Below are 14,167 nucleotides of genomic sequence, written 5' to 3' on the forward strand. Positions count from 1 at the left end.
CTTCCTCGTCCTTCCCTCCTGGTGTGTTCCCTCCCCAGCCTCCCAGCCCTGCCCTGGTGGGGACTGGGTACACAGAGAGCCACCGTGGTCCTAGTGCACGGGGGTCCTGGCTGGCTGACGGGCCTGCCTTGGTCCTGGGCTGTGAGCTCAGGGAGGCAGGGATCTGATTTCATCCGCATCTGGAGTCTCCAAGCTTGGAACCCCGCTGGCACTAAAGGGCCCTCGATAAGTGTTGGTTAATTGAAATGAAATGTTTGTGTGTACACGCTGGCTTCTACTGTGGTCAGAACCAGAAGGACTGGGCACTTTCCATATGCTTTCTCTCTCAAGCCAGGTAATTCAACAAATGTTTGCTGAGTGGGGGCCAACTCAGAGCCAGCCCTGATAGTGGGCTCCAGGGGTACCCCGGAGCCTGAGGCTTGTCTCTGTCTTCAGCAGCTCCCAAGGCAACGCCCACGGCTGTATGCATGCCTGCCTCCCGATGTGTTTATCTGTCCACTTATTTGCTGTGCCCCCAGGTCGACTGGAAGCTTCATGAGAACAGGAGTCTCACCTGTCTGGGTTGCCCAGTGACTCTGGCTCAGAACCTGGCACCGAGGGGAGGTGCTCTGTAAAGAGTGTTGAACAGATGAGTGAGGGGCCTGGTGGGCTCCCAGCACACACAGGAAACAGAACATTACCTGGTGTAAGGATGGGTCCCCTGCTACCACACTACCACAGCTGCTCACTGCCCCCTCCTGCCCAAACCGTGCCAACCAGGCTGAAGGTCAGAGGTACAGCCAGAAAATTACCTGGTGGCCTCTAGGTATCCACTCAGAGAGGCAGAACCCTCTGAGCTGAGCAGGATGTCAGAGGTGATCGAATCCACCCCCTCAGGAGAAGGAGACGGAAAGAGTGGGTGGAGCTGGCACTTGCAGGCCAGTGCTCCTCAGAGGGCTGGCTTCGGGGACTGTGTCCCATCTGCCCCCTCACCCCCAGCCCAGTGCCTGGCCCACACCAGCCCTGAATTCACACCGCTGATCCTTTCACACCCCTGGAAAAAGGGCAAGATGAGAGCCCAGGACTGTGAGCCAGTCAGAGGCCTCACATGCTTCACATAGCTTAGCTCCCCTGCCTACTGCCTCGGCCAGGAGTACACCCGACGGCCCTTTACGGAAGCTGTTCCCCAAGAGTTCTCTCCAGAATTCCTATACAACCTACAGCTGGAAAACAGCCTTGTCTTCTGTTAGACTCGTGTCCATGGTAGGTAATAGGCCTTGGTTTCCTTATCGATTATATGTGGCTGTTGAAATCAATCAGTCTCTCCAGCTTTCACCACCAAGAACCCTTGTTAGTACCCTCCCTCTACAAAGCCCTCTCAATCTGAGAGACACTGATGTCACTCTGTGGTGTCTGAGGCCAGTCACGTTTTGGACAGGTGCGATCTGGCCAGTAACCACGTGACTCTGATGGCAGCATCCTGTCCACCAACCATGATGTCACCTACAACCAATCAGAGCTTCTGATCAGTGCACGCTAACCTGGGATATCACACAGTTAATTCTAATTAAAAGCAAGAACAGAACAAAACAAAACAACCTTGGTGTTTTAGTTAGCTTCATCACAGGTAATAGAAGTTTGCCCACAGGCTTTGTAAAATGTTCAAAACCAGCCCCAGCCCCAATATTTGTTTTAAATCGAACATCCAAATCTGTTGGGCACAAGGGAGCATCCTAATTATGAGTTTAAAGCCCTGGAACCCAAGTGCCCATGTTTACAGCCCAGCTCTGCCTCTTCCTAACTGTGTAACCCTGGCAACCTGCTGCAGGCTTTGCAAGTGTCTACCTGGGAACCACGGGCAGGGTCATCTCTAAGGGCCCTTCAGCTTTGACTCTCCGAGCATCTTCTTGCCTGCAGAGGGGTCTCAACCCAAAGGAGTGAGGAATGGTGGGGATGCAGGCCTAGGGGTAAGAGCCCTCCTGGGCCTTTAAGAATCAGCTGGGTGGCCACCTACTCTGCCAATGTACACCTGGGACTGGCTACACACCCACTTCCAATGGTGGGGGAACAGCCCATGATGCCAGAGCTAGAAAGGACGGTGGGAATCACTTGGTCTATCAGCCTTGTTTTACAGGTGAGAACACTGAGGCCCAGAGAGGGAAAGCACCTTGCCCAGGTCACACCGCCAATGCTAGGCAGAGACGGGTTTGGAACTCGAATCTCTGGGAACTCATTTCAAGCCCAGAATGTGGTGAAACTCTGGGAGAGCCCATGCTGCCCTGTCTGCATTAGCAGCACATTCACCACCAAAGCACACAACATCCAGACGACGCGGCTTTGACCTTGCGGAAGGGCCACCTGGCAAGGCCCAAATGCTCCGGCCTTCTCTCAATCCCATCTCACATACACAGCGAGTGCACACCTCTGGCCCAGGAAAGGGAGCCCTCCACTTCCCGCTGAGGTCCCCTGTGCCACTGGGGGAAGGCCCGCCAGTCCTGTTCAGTGTCTTCATCCTGTGAATGGAGGGTGGACGTGAACTCTTCCTCCCATCCAAAGACCTGTTAATTATAGATGCAGCATTGGCTATTAACATCTTGAACTTGATTTGAAAGAGCTACTGGTGGAATGGAACCCCCGGTGCCGCTCCTGCTAAAGAGATGCAAATCTCCCTCCACCTTCCACCAGCCTCCTTGCACAATGGCACAGGGCTGGACCCCGCTGGATGATGAGTTATATGTTCTATTAAATTTGTTTCAAATGCTGTTTATTGAATTTTCTCCCCTGCAATATGCTGCTTTGTAGTTTGGCCCTGTTTGGGGAAATTAATCACCAGCTGGGTTTCCTGTGTTGATCGTCCATTTTCCTTGCAATGGGCAGGAGGTTAATGAGTATTTTTTGGAGTGGAAGAAGGAGGACGATGGAAAGTGGCTGACCCTCCCTCACACAAAAGTGGGAGGCAATTGTGCAAGTTCGTCCCTGGGTCCCCTTAAATATGTTCTGTGGGTGGGAGGCAGTATAAATGGAGTGGGGCTGGGTTTTTCTAGATCCAGGCCAAGGGGGTGGGTGTTCTCCTGCCAGCCTGTGGGAGCTCAGCAGAGAGGACTCTGCGACAGGGACCGGGGAAGTGGCCCTGGCCCACACGTCTTCTTGTTGGAGGAGGAGGGGTGGTTCAGGCGAGAAAGGGCCCGGGACCTGGGGTCAGAGTACATGGGTTTAAGTAAAGCAAATGCCCTGGCACGAGGTGACTTGGCATCATTTGTTGTTCCATTCAGTCTGTAAACATTTGTAGGGCATCCACTATAGGCCAAGTGCCACAACAGGCCCTGGGTCTCCCTAACCAGGGCTCTAGACCAGACGCGGCCTCAGGTCCCTGTCAGCTCCCATACTCCTCAGATCTCTCCCTGCGCTCCCACTTCCAGAGCGTGTTTCCCTGTCACTGCCCCTTTGTGGCACTTACCACAATGGTACTGAATTTTAAAAAGTCAGCTCTCATCCACTAGACTGTAAGTTCCAGGAGGGTGAGGACTGGGTCTGTTTCATTCAACCCTGCAGCCGAGGCCTAGCACAGGGGCTCCCCACGCACAGTTGCTGCTCAGTGCACAGGTGATATATTAATTCGGTCGTTCAGGGAGTGTTTGTCAAGCACCAGTGTGTGCCCGACATTGTGCAAAGCCAGGCGATACATGGTGAGCAGAACAGAGCTTGTCCCTACCCTCGTGGAGTTTACCGTCTAGTGGTGGGAGGGGCAGTGGCACGTGAGGGGCGCAGGCTAGTCCCCCCCACTTCTGGACGTTCTGCAGGCAGCCTTCAGGGGCCTCCCTGAGCTCTCTGGGTGCTCCTGTTCTCCTCTGTCCCGTTGTTCCTGGAGATTCGGGGCCACCAGCGCAGGTGGGTTTTGGGTGTCCAGTGTCACATCAATGCCAGCAGCGCACGTGTGGAATGTGCTTCACATTTTACACAGCCCCTTGCCGGGCAAGTGTCTGCTCCGCCACACCGAGTGCTGGGCCTGGGCTGCTGCACGCCTCCTGCCCGCCCTTCTCAGTCACCCCCACTCCCAGCTTCACATGCTTAGGCAGGGGAACTCCCAGGAGGGAGCCTCATTTGTGATTTTCCAGGGAGAAAGAGTGACACGTGATCCACAAGAGAACAGCTTGGATGGAACACCAGCTGCGCAGGCCTCTCAATGCAGAGCAAACCTCGCTGGACCTAATTAGTGTGTCACCGGTAAGGCAGCCACTGACAGCGGAAGCATGTTTCGGAAAAGCAACTGCATACGGCATGAGGAGCAGAGGGCCAGGGAGATGAGCGGGAGAGGGACAGAGGCCACTTGTCACAGCTATCCCCATTTCTTCCTCCCTGTGCTGAGGGGAGTTGCCCAGGGCCCTGGTGTCTGAGGCATTCTGTCTGGCTCCCATAGGGGATGGGTGGAGAGGGCTGATGGCTAGGCCTAGGAGCCCTAGCTCTGTCCAGAATGAATGGGTTTTCGGGGACCCGAGGCTGCTCTGTACGGTTGTGCAGGCAGGGCCCTGCACCACTCTGGAGGTGCCACTCGTGAGATGGTGGGCCTAGTTTGATGTGTGTTAGTGGGCTTGGTATCAGTGGCATGACAGCTGTGGGGTAAGTTCAGCATCTGTGCGTTGGGGCATTTGGGCCGATCCTGGCCATAGAGCCTCAACGGTGTTTTGATCACGATGGCTTTGAGTGTGGTGTGCATGGTACAGACGTGTGGGTGCATACCTTGGTAGTTGGCTGTGTGGGGGGGGGGGGGGGATGGGGAGGGTGCATGCATTTGCACTACAGAACCCAGATCCTCCGGGGTGGTGGCTGGGTGGTGTGGGCCCTGGGCGGTGGCAGCAGAGCCAGTCTGACTACAGTGACACTGTCCCAAATGGGAACCCGACTGTGGGGAACAGGATCCTACCCAGGCCAGTGGGTCCAAGCAAAATGGGGCACATGCACAGGTTAGGGACGCTGCTAAACTTCCTGTCGACGAGTATTTATGATCACACTTTGTGCAGGAGACTGCGCCTGGCAGGAGGGGCTGGGGTCCAGAGGGTGGTGGATGGGGAAAGGGTAAGGACGCAGGGGCGGACCGGGTAGACCTGTCCCCCAGCCGCTTTCTGATTAGTAGAGAAACAGAAACATCCACCGTATGCCCCCAGAGTGGGCACACCAGCATCAGGGCAGGGGACAGCAGGGGGACAGGAGACGGGAGGTCAGAACGACCCAGCCAGGAAGATCAGGAATGCCAAGCTTCAGACTTTGCCCTCAGGACACAGGTGGTCCTGGCGAGCAGGCAAGGGGTTGGCCTATTTTAGGAAACTCCTCCTCCAGAGGCAGGCGTCTGGGCCACGACTTTCTGTGTGAGAGGTCGAGAGCCCAGATTCAGGCAAATCCAATCGCATGTTGATTGTGGAACCATGAAAAAAAAAAATCATAGACCGAATGCAAAGAAAGCTCCAAAGCTGCAACCTGAGAGGCTCTGCTAGGGAACAAGAAAGGAATAAGGGTCGGGCCGGTGGCCTCCACTGTCCTCAGGGTCCACCCTCCCGCCCCCCAATTCCTGTAAAATGTCTAAGTCTTAATAAAGCTGGCTTCCTCGGGGTTCTTAGGCTGTGATGCCACCGTCTCCCCACACAGGGCACAGAGGGCAGGGGCAGCACCATTTTCCAAGCCACGCCCCTGCTCAAGGCTGCAAGAGCTCCCCCTCGCCTGCTGCATCCAGCACGAGTCCCCACCCTGGCGTGTGGGACCAGGCTTCCACTGTTTCCCATGCTTTGCTTCCACTGTTTCCCTCCACAGCCCTGCTCATCTGGGCCCGGGTTCCCTGTACCTGTCTCAGGAAATTGACACCCCTCTTCAGAACTTTTGGGGCAGGCAAGAATAATTACTTAGTGGTGCTCTTGGAGAGAAATCTTGAGAGGGTTTTTTTTTTTTTTTTTTAATTTACCCCATTGTTAGTTTTCTTATTAGCCCCACCTTGAAATAATTTATTCATGACCTTTTCTGAAACATCTTTCATTTTCCAGACATAATCACATCTTCTGGCAGGAATCCCTCCCCTCCTGGGGTCCGTAATTACTCCTGCAGATGGGATTATTGGTGCTAATGACTAAGGGGGAAAGGGCTGGGAGGGGCCACGCTGGGGCTGTCTTGGAGCCTGAGTGCAGGGGGAGCAGGAGAGGAGTGGGACCTCCCTTTGTTCCGGACCTGCAGCCTTGGTGGGGGTTGGTCTGGGGACCTCGTGCCTCTGGGCGCACAGAGGCCAGCACGTCTTCAGTCCTTCTCCACATCCAGTTTCTGCTCAGCCTTACATCGGCCCCAGGGTACAGGGAGTAGGGCTTGTGCCCCCAGTTTGCAGAAGATAAAGTTAAACCAGAGAGGTGAGGTGACCTGGCAACATCAAACAGCGGGTGAGCGCAGAGCCAGGTTGAATCCCAGCTCCAACTCCTGGCCGGTCCTCCCCTTAGCACTAACCTGACCTTCCTCTCCGCACGGCTGCCCTGAGGTGAGTCTGGCCTTGGGACCCGGAGCCCTGGGTGCTAGGCCCAGCTCGATCATCTTAGACGAGACTGGTAACGACTCTGAACATCAGCTACGCCCTCTGTGGAACACAGCTGACAGCACTCACCCTGCTTTCCTCGCGGGAAAGCTCTGAGGACTGACAGGCTTTAGTGTGAGATGGTTGAGCCCCAAAGTAAGGAGGGGGACTGAGGGTCCCGGCCTCCCCTCCCCTCAAAGACAAAGGTCAGGAGTCAGTAGGCTCCAGATGAGAAATGAGGTTGCCAGGGTGGGCTGTCCCCTCCTGGGACAAGGCCTGAGAGAGCATCGAAGCTGGTTATTTACCATCATCCACAGCCCTCTCCTCTCCAGGCGTTCTGGTTCGTGACTAAGTTCAGGCTCTGGGTTCACACAGCGACAGGCTCAGCTCCTGGCGGCCACTTATCAAGTAGGAAGGTTGCTTCGCCTCTCTGAGCCTCAGTTTCCTCATCTGCAAAGTGGGGGTCCTCACAGCGCCCACGTACAGGGCTGCTGTGAAGATGAGCTAAAATAACGTGTGAAGAGCAGAGCGCCCAGCCCAGGGCCGGCCACGGTCACACTGCTCCTAACGTGTGCCACCATCGCACTGACCTGGCTGTCCCCTTCCTCCAGACATTTCAGGCCAGCGCCTCTGACTCATGGCCCCACCCTCTGGTGTCTGTGGGGTGGCCAGACTGGGAGCCGACAGGGGCTGAAACGCTGTCAACACCACAGCCTGGGACAAAAGGAACCGCGAGTGTTTAAAGAGTGGGTGCTTCAGACCAGTGCTGACTGCTGCTCCTGGTGCAGGGAGAGAGGCGCAGGCCCGGGCGAGGTGGGCGGCGAGGTCGGCGAGGTCGGAGAGGTCGAAGCCTCCTATCTGGGCCCCAGGGAGGAGGCACCAATCGGGACGTGAGGAGACTGCAGGGGGAGGGTGCTGTGACACGGGGTACGTTTATATTTTAGAACAGAAGAGTCAGCAGTTTCCCCTGATAAACCCACACACTGCAGGGTCCCCAGAAGGGGAAGGCTGGACTTGGCCTTAGCGACATAAAGCCAATGTTCCCTGCTTTGCTCTGTGGATTACAGGTAATTGCCAAAATGACTTAACACTAGGGACCCCCTGCCCCCACCCCAGCCCTCTCTGCCCTGGGAGAATTGGTAGGTGTCTGCTCTGGGGACAGCAACCTAGAGATGGAGGCAAAGGTGGAAAAGCTTCTGACTGGGAGTTATGTCACCTGCTTTCCATTCCAGTTCTTCCAATGACTTGCTGTGTGACCTGAGGCATGTCACATTCCCTCTCTGAACCTTAGTTTCCCCCTTTGTAAAACGAGAAGATGCCTGAGGGAAGGGCTGAGCATTCTTCCAACTCTGCCATTATGAGGGATAACTCGTGTTTTGCACTCACGCCAACTGTGAAGGGCAGGTGTTATTAATCCAATTGATAGATGGGGAACTAGAGCTCAGAGAGGCTAAGCATGTTGTCTAAGGTCACACAGCAACTGGACAACAGGCCTAGGATTCTCATCCCAGTGTCTGACCCCGGAGTCTACGCCCTTTGCCTCCAGGGTGTGGTCCTCACACAGCTTTGTCGGTTTAGGTAACTTTGACAATCCTGGACTGAGCATTCGCTACCTGGGAGGCTTTGTTACGCTAGGTACTGACTTAATCTAATTCAATCCTAAGAACAGCAGTATCACATCGTACCATTATTTACTCTGCTTTAGAAATGAAAAATTAAGACTTGAGAAGCTTAAGTAACTGGGCCACAGCCACCCAGCAGGCGATAGCAGAGCTGGGCTTTGAGTACAGGAGTCTGAGCGCGCGTGTGTGTGGTTTTGGGTCATTTCTGCTACTTTGCACAACCTGGGCTCCTCCGCTCACAGGGGCATGGCAGCGAGAGGGTGAATTCCTCACGCCCAGCACAGCTTCCAGGACAATCTTTCAGTGTAAGAATTCGGAAGCTACTCAATGGTGGGAAGGGGAAAGAGAAGTTGGTTTTCTACTCTTAGGGCTAATAGTCTGCAGACCTCAGTTTGATGAACGAAACAGAACAGGAAACGCACACACACGACCCACGTGTTGCCTGGCTCTAACTTTCAGGCCACAGTCTCTGCTGGCCTCGCAGCTGTCCCGGGTCCCTAGTTCCAGCTTCGGAGCCACACAGGAGGCAGACATGCACTTTGCCCAGCTCAAGGAGGTGGAGATGGGCTGGGGGAGGGTGACATCTTTAAAGGGCATCAGAAACCTTAGAGGAAAATTCAATCACTGCTCCACTGATCTGGATTTTCATAACTCTCCCCCCCTCCCGCCTCCCCCAGCCAGAGCAGCTGGGGTTTGCGTCTGACCTACCGACGGCACGAAGGAAGGGGAGAAAAATGTGGAAACGAGTTTGTTCATTTGGGTGATGGAGTGCCTGCTCCCCTCGCCAGCATGCAGGGTTCAATAACGGCAGACAGGGCTTCAAAAAATTGCAGCATAAATAGATGAGCCCTTTAAGGTAATAGAAATTCTGTCATCCGGGGGAGAAATATGGGCCCGGGGTCCCATGGGAGGGGACACCAGGCCCCTCTCCTCCACCTCCCATGCTTCTCATCCCCATTATAGGCAGAGCTGAAAGGCGGCATCTGTGCTGAGGAATGACCAGGGGGCCCCTTATCTCCCAGCCACACAGGCTCCACGTGGGGAGGTGGAAGCTGGGAGCTGGTCTGGGAAATCCAGGCTTTGCAGCTCCGGCAGTGACCTCACAGGCTGTTTGCTCCAGGGGCCAAGGTGGCAGCAATTAGCCCTGGGCAGCGCAGGGCTGGCCGCCTACGTGAGGCCTAATCAAGGAAAGGTGGTCAGTGCGGGGGCGCAGTGGGGCTGAGACACTGGTCTTCTCTGCCCTGTGACGAGAAAGTCTATTCTTGGTTCTGTGGCTGCCCTTAGGGACCCAGGAGCCCTTGGGGACCCTGCAGCTCCCAGCCAGGAATAAGTTTCAACTAATTCTGCTCTCTTCCTCTCACCCCCATTTTGACCTATACCCTCAAGTAGGGCACTTAGGCCGGGGCCAGTCAGCCTCCTGGGGAGGGGTTACCCTTGGGGTAACCAGCAACAATAGCGGCAGCAGAAGCGCTAATGATGACGATAATAGCCAGCACCTGTTGGAAGATGACCAATGGGCCAGGCAGTCTAAATATTTCATTGGTACTAATTAATCTAATCAGTTCAATAATCTGACGGACTTCCTTATTACCCCCCTCTCACACACGAGAACACAGAGGCGCAGAGAAGTAAAGCATCTTGCCCAAGGCCCCATAGCTAATAAGTGGCAAAGCTAGTATTTCAAGGCAGGGAATCTTGCTCCAGAATCTCTTCCAAACCACTCACTCTACAGCACCGCATGAGGTAGAAGCTCACACCATGTGCCCAGAGAAGCCAGGGCTGATGCTGGGGGACAGCTGCCCCTGTCCCACTGCAGCTGTTTATCTGAGCTGCAGAGATGCTGATGGGTAGATTCAAGCTCCAGCCCTGCTGGCAGGGCCCACTGAGAAATGCAGTTTCTTTCCTATAAAGGTCAGTTCTGAAAACTTCTGCTTTAAGGGCAGAGCTCTTCCCAAGTATTTAATTCATTCCAAAAATCTATGTACTGAGCAAGATGTTAACATGATAGGCATGGGGGTGGGCAGTGGGAGGTGCAGAGTCGGAGGGAGGTAGGCTCTGAGTATGAACCATGCTCTGTGGAAAAGAGAAGATGGAAGGGTTAATTTTGAAGGGAGGAGTATTCAGGGAAGACTTCATGGAAGAGGCAACCTTTGATCTTAACCTGAAAGGTGGAGCGGGATTTTCATAGACTGAGATAAGAATAGAGGGTGTGGGCTTTCCAGGAAGAGCAAAATGCTTGAGAAAAGGCACAGCTGAAGCACCAAAAACAGACACTGTGTTTCGGAACAGGTGAGTTATGTGGGCTACAGTGGAGGTTGTGGAAAGATTTAGCAGATGAGGTTAGGGTAAACTCACTAGTTTTTGTTTTTAATCCTCACTGGATGATGCTTTTACATTGCTGTTTAGAGAGAGAGGAAGGGAGAGAGAAACATCGATCGACCCTTCCCCCACAACTGTCTGTACTCAGGAGGAGGACCCAACCCACAACCCATGCATGTGCCCCAACCAAGAATCAAACTTGCAACCTTTTGCAAGTTTGTTCCAACCTTGCAACCAACCGATGTTCCAACCAACTGAGCCACACGAACCAGAGCTAAACTCACTAGTTTTGAGGGTGGGGTACAAAAGGCCTGAGGTTTGAGCTTTATTTGGTGGATATGAGAAGCTGTGGAGAGGGGTGATGTGACTAATTGCCACAATGCAGCTGGGAAGAAAGGTCCTCATTTTCTGGATCATTTCTCACATGGACACTCTCAGGACTCTGCCAGACCGAGTCCCTGCCACCCCTTCTTCCTTCCCCCACCCCACCCACCCTGGTTCACCCTGGTGTTCTAACCAGCTGGGGACTCTGGGGTCTACCTGGGCCTGAGCAACCTGTCCAAGGTGCTGAAACAATGCCCAGGGCTCTTGTCTGCCAGCTGGCAGCCCCAATATAACTCAGCAAGGCACGCCCCCACTGATTCCATCCATGTGGCCGTGCTAACACGTCAGAGGCCCGGAGTCTCTCCCACCTCCACCTCTATGTCCATTTCCTCAAACACTGACAGGCGTGTCCATCCCAGAGCCTCCTGAGACCGGCCATTTATGGTGCTGAGGTAGACCTGCCCAGGACAGCAGCGGCTTTGCTCCAGGGGGACCCCCTGGGTGTGGCTCATCCTCACACTCTCCTGGAACAGGGTGCTGGGTGTGGGGACGCTCTGTTCCCCCACTACTCTCACAGTTCATTAATAATTACTATCGCTTTTACAGGCTCTCTATTCTGTTCCAGGCACTGAGCCATACACTTTGCACATGAAGTTTCTCACTCTCATGGCCAAATCCCCTCTCAATAGATGAGGAAATTCAGGCTTCAGCAGGATTAGTGACTTGCCTGTAGGTGGGGTGGGAAGTGGAGGGCCAGGACATGAACTCAGATTTGTGTGGTTCCATAGTGACCTGTCAATCAAAGCCAGTCATCTAGCATTTGACAGTCCAGTGGCTCTCACCACTACTGGCTTTGGGATCCCGTGCCAGGTGGGACTTGCTTCTGCTCTATATTCTCATGGGCTCAGGGGCCAGAGCAGGCGTGTCACTGGGCTGCCTCCTAGGGGTGCTTCCACACTACTTCATCAGCACTTTCCACGTTTATGTTGAGCCTAAGACCATTCTCAGCCTTCAGAGACTCTGCTTCCGTAGCGCTATCCCAATAGCCTCCTTACGGAGCCCTTGGCAGGGCCAGCTCTGGAGGGAGGGGATAGCTGAGGACGTGGCCTCACATCCATTACCCTGTTGGCTGCCCACATCCAATAGCAGGTGGGGCTGATGTGATGCCCATCTTATAGGCGAGGAAACGGAGGCCCAGCAAGGTGAAGTGACATGTTCAAGGTTACTGAGCCTGGGACCAAGGTCTCCAAACACTCAGAAAAGGGTTCTTTTAATTAGTTTCTAATTAACTGCTCATCCTAAAAATCTTTTAAGGAAGAAGGCAGGTACATATATTCACAAACCAAGCAATAAATAAACGCAGTGATAACTTATTGAGTGTGGGACACTTGGGGGAGGGTCTCAGCCAAGTCTGCTCTGCTGATTGCCCCAATCCCCCACCCTCACCAGAGCCGGCTAATTGCAGGAAGTCCCTTTCATTCCGAAGCTGGGGTGAGGGCAACAGTAACGACCCCCTCAGAGAATGGTGCGTGCAGGAATGAGTCACACTGGATGGGAACTGCTGACTCTTCTGTAATCACCTCCAGCGGCTCCTGCTCAACACCCGGCCAGGCCCAGGAAAGCCTTTCTGCATATAATGAGGCTGGGCAAGGGGAGATGGATGGAGATGTGTGGGGCGCACCAGGGGAGGCTGGCTCACAGTCTGTCTTAGCCCCTCGCTCCAGGCAGGGGGGACTCCAGAGCGAGATGATTTCTGTAAGTGCCAAGTCCCCCAAAGTTCAAGGGCAGGAAGTCATTTGCAGCCCAGAGGGGTGGAAGAGAGGCAGTAGCCTGGCCTCCAGACTATTGGCGCTCCAGCCTGGGGGCAGTGGGCACACAACACCAGTCTCCTTAGGATCCCTGGCATCCCAATTTCCCCTTCGTCTGAGGAGCAGTGGCCAGGCAGACACCTGGAGGTAAAGGAGGGGGAGCGGGGAGATGTAACTCCCAGTAGGCCCACAGTCAATGTATGCAATCAGACCATAATAACTGTTGACCCCCCAAACACACACAACACAAACACACACACACATCTTGCTCCTACTTTACCCCTGAAGGGTGTGTCTCCTGACTTGGTCCATGGAGTCTGCATAGACGACTACCTTAGAAGTCAGTTCATCTCCCTCTACACACTCATCATTTACAGATGGAGGAGCTGGGGCCATGAATGTGCCCAAAGCCATAGACCTACCCCAGTGGCCAAGCTGTGAGTGGGGTCAGGATGCCCCGCTAGCAGTCTGGTGTGGTCGGTTCCCTTGAGCTTCAGTCACCTGAGCTGTGTGAGATTTCCACCCCAATCAACTCTTACCCAAACCCCTAACCCATGGCCCCTCATTTTTCTCTGGAAGTTATGGACAAAGCTCATATCAATAAAGGTAAATTAGACTCAAAATCTGCAGGAGAAAGACTCCTCTCTTTTGAAGATGCCACTGGAGCTAATGCTCACCCAGTTTATCTGCAGTGGGGAGGGGGAGAGGCAGTGGAACACAGTTTTGTTCTGCAGACCCGGGCAACCTGCCCACGAGACACTGCCAAACCCACACTCCTACGGTGACAGGGGCTTCCTTAGAGGATCTCCACCTTGGCAGCGCGCTGGCCTCAGGCAGACCACGCATCTCCGAGAGGGGCCCGGGAAGCAGCGTCTGTCAGCTCCCCAGTGCTTCCAACGGGCAGCCCAAGGTGAGCACCATCCCCTTCTTACAAAAGTGAGGCGACTGACTGGCAGCACTGGCATCGCCTGGGAGCTTACGAGGCCTGCCGAACCTCAGGCCCCTCCCCAGGTGTATGGCCACTTAGCACCTTCACTTTAACAAATCCCACCGGGGACTTCTAAGTTCACTGAATTCTGAGAGGTGCTGGGGTGAGATCCTTTGGCCCATCTCTGCACCTGACAGCAGCTTTGCAAGGCAGGTGTCCCATTCCCCGGGTGGAGAAACTGATCCCGAGAGAGGTTTCCTTGCCAGCCCAAGGTCACACCGCTGGTGAGTAGTATGGCCAGGGTATGACCCTGGTCTGTGTCCCAAGACCGCACATTCTACTGCACAGACCACTTCCTGCAGCGCAATTAAACATATGGCCATGGGGGACCCCTGAGTTTTGGGGCCCGAGACCCCCGGGGCACACTTCACCTTCGAACAGGATTTCACTTCCAATGTCCAGTCCCCTAGCGTTGAACCTCATAAAGACCAGCATAACTCATGAGGAAGTACAAAGAGTAAGCAAACACTCTCCTTAGTAATCAAAGAAATGCAAATTAGAGCAACATTGAGGAGCCATTTTCTACCTATATAATTAGCAAAATTTTTTTAAAAAGAACGTTAGCCCAGTTGTTTTGAAATAGGCA

The 14,167-nt window shown here is 54.2% G+C and overlaps 1 protein-coding gene across 3 annotated transcripts in view; it reads right to left on the reverse strand.

The window, feature by feature from the left end:
• The window catches only part of MEGF11 (multiple EGF like domains 11), a 354,762-nt gene that overhangs the window by 35,718 nt on the left and 304,877 nt on the right, over window positions 1-14,167 (reverse strand). The window lies entirely within an intron of this gene.

This window comes from Desmodus rotundus, chromosome 7 (genome assembly GCF_022682495.2).
Source record: "Desmodus rotundus isolate HL8 chromosome 7, HLdesRot8A.1, whole genome shotgun sequence".
NCBI lineage: Eukaryota > Metazoa > Chordata > Mammalia > Chiroptera > Phyllostomidae > Desmodus > Desmodus rotundus.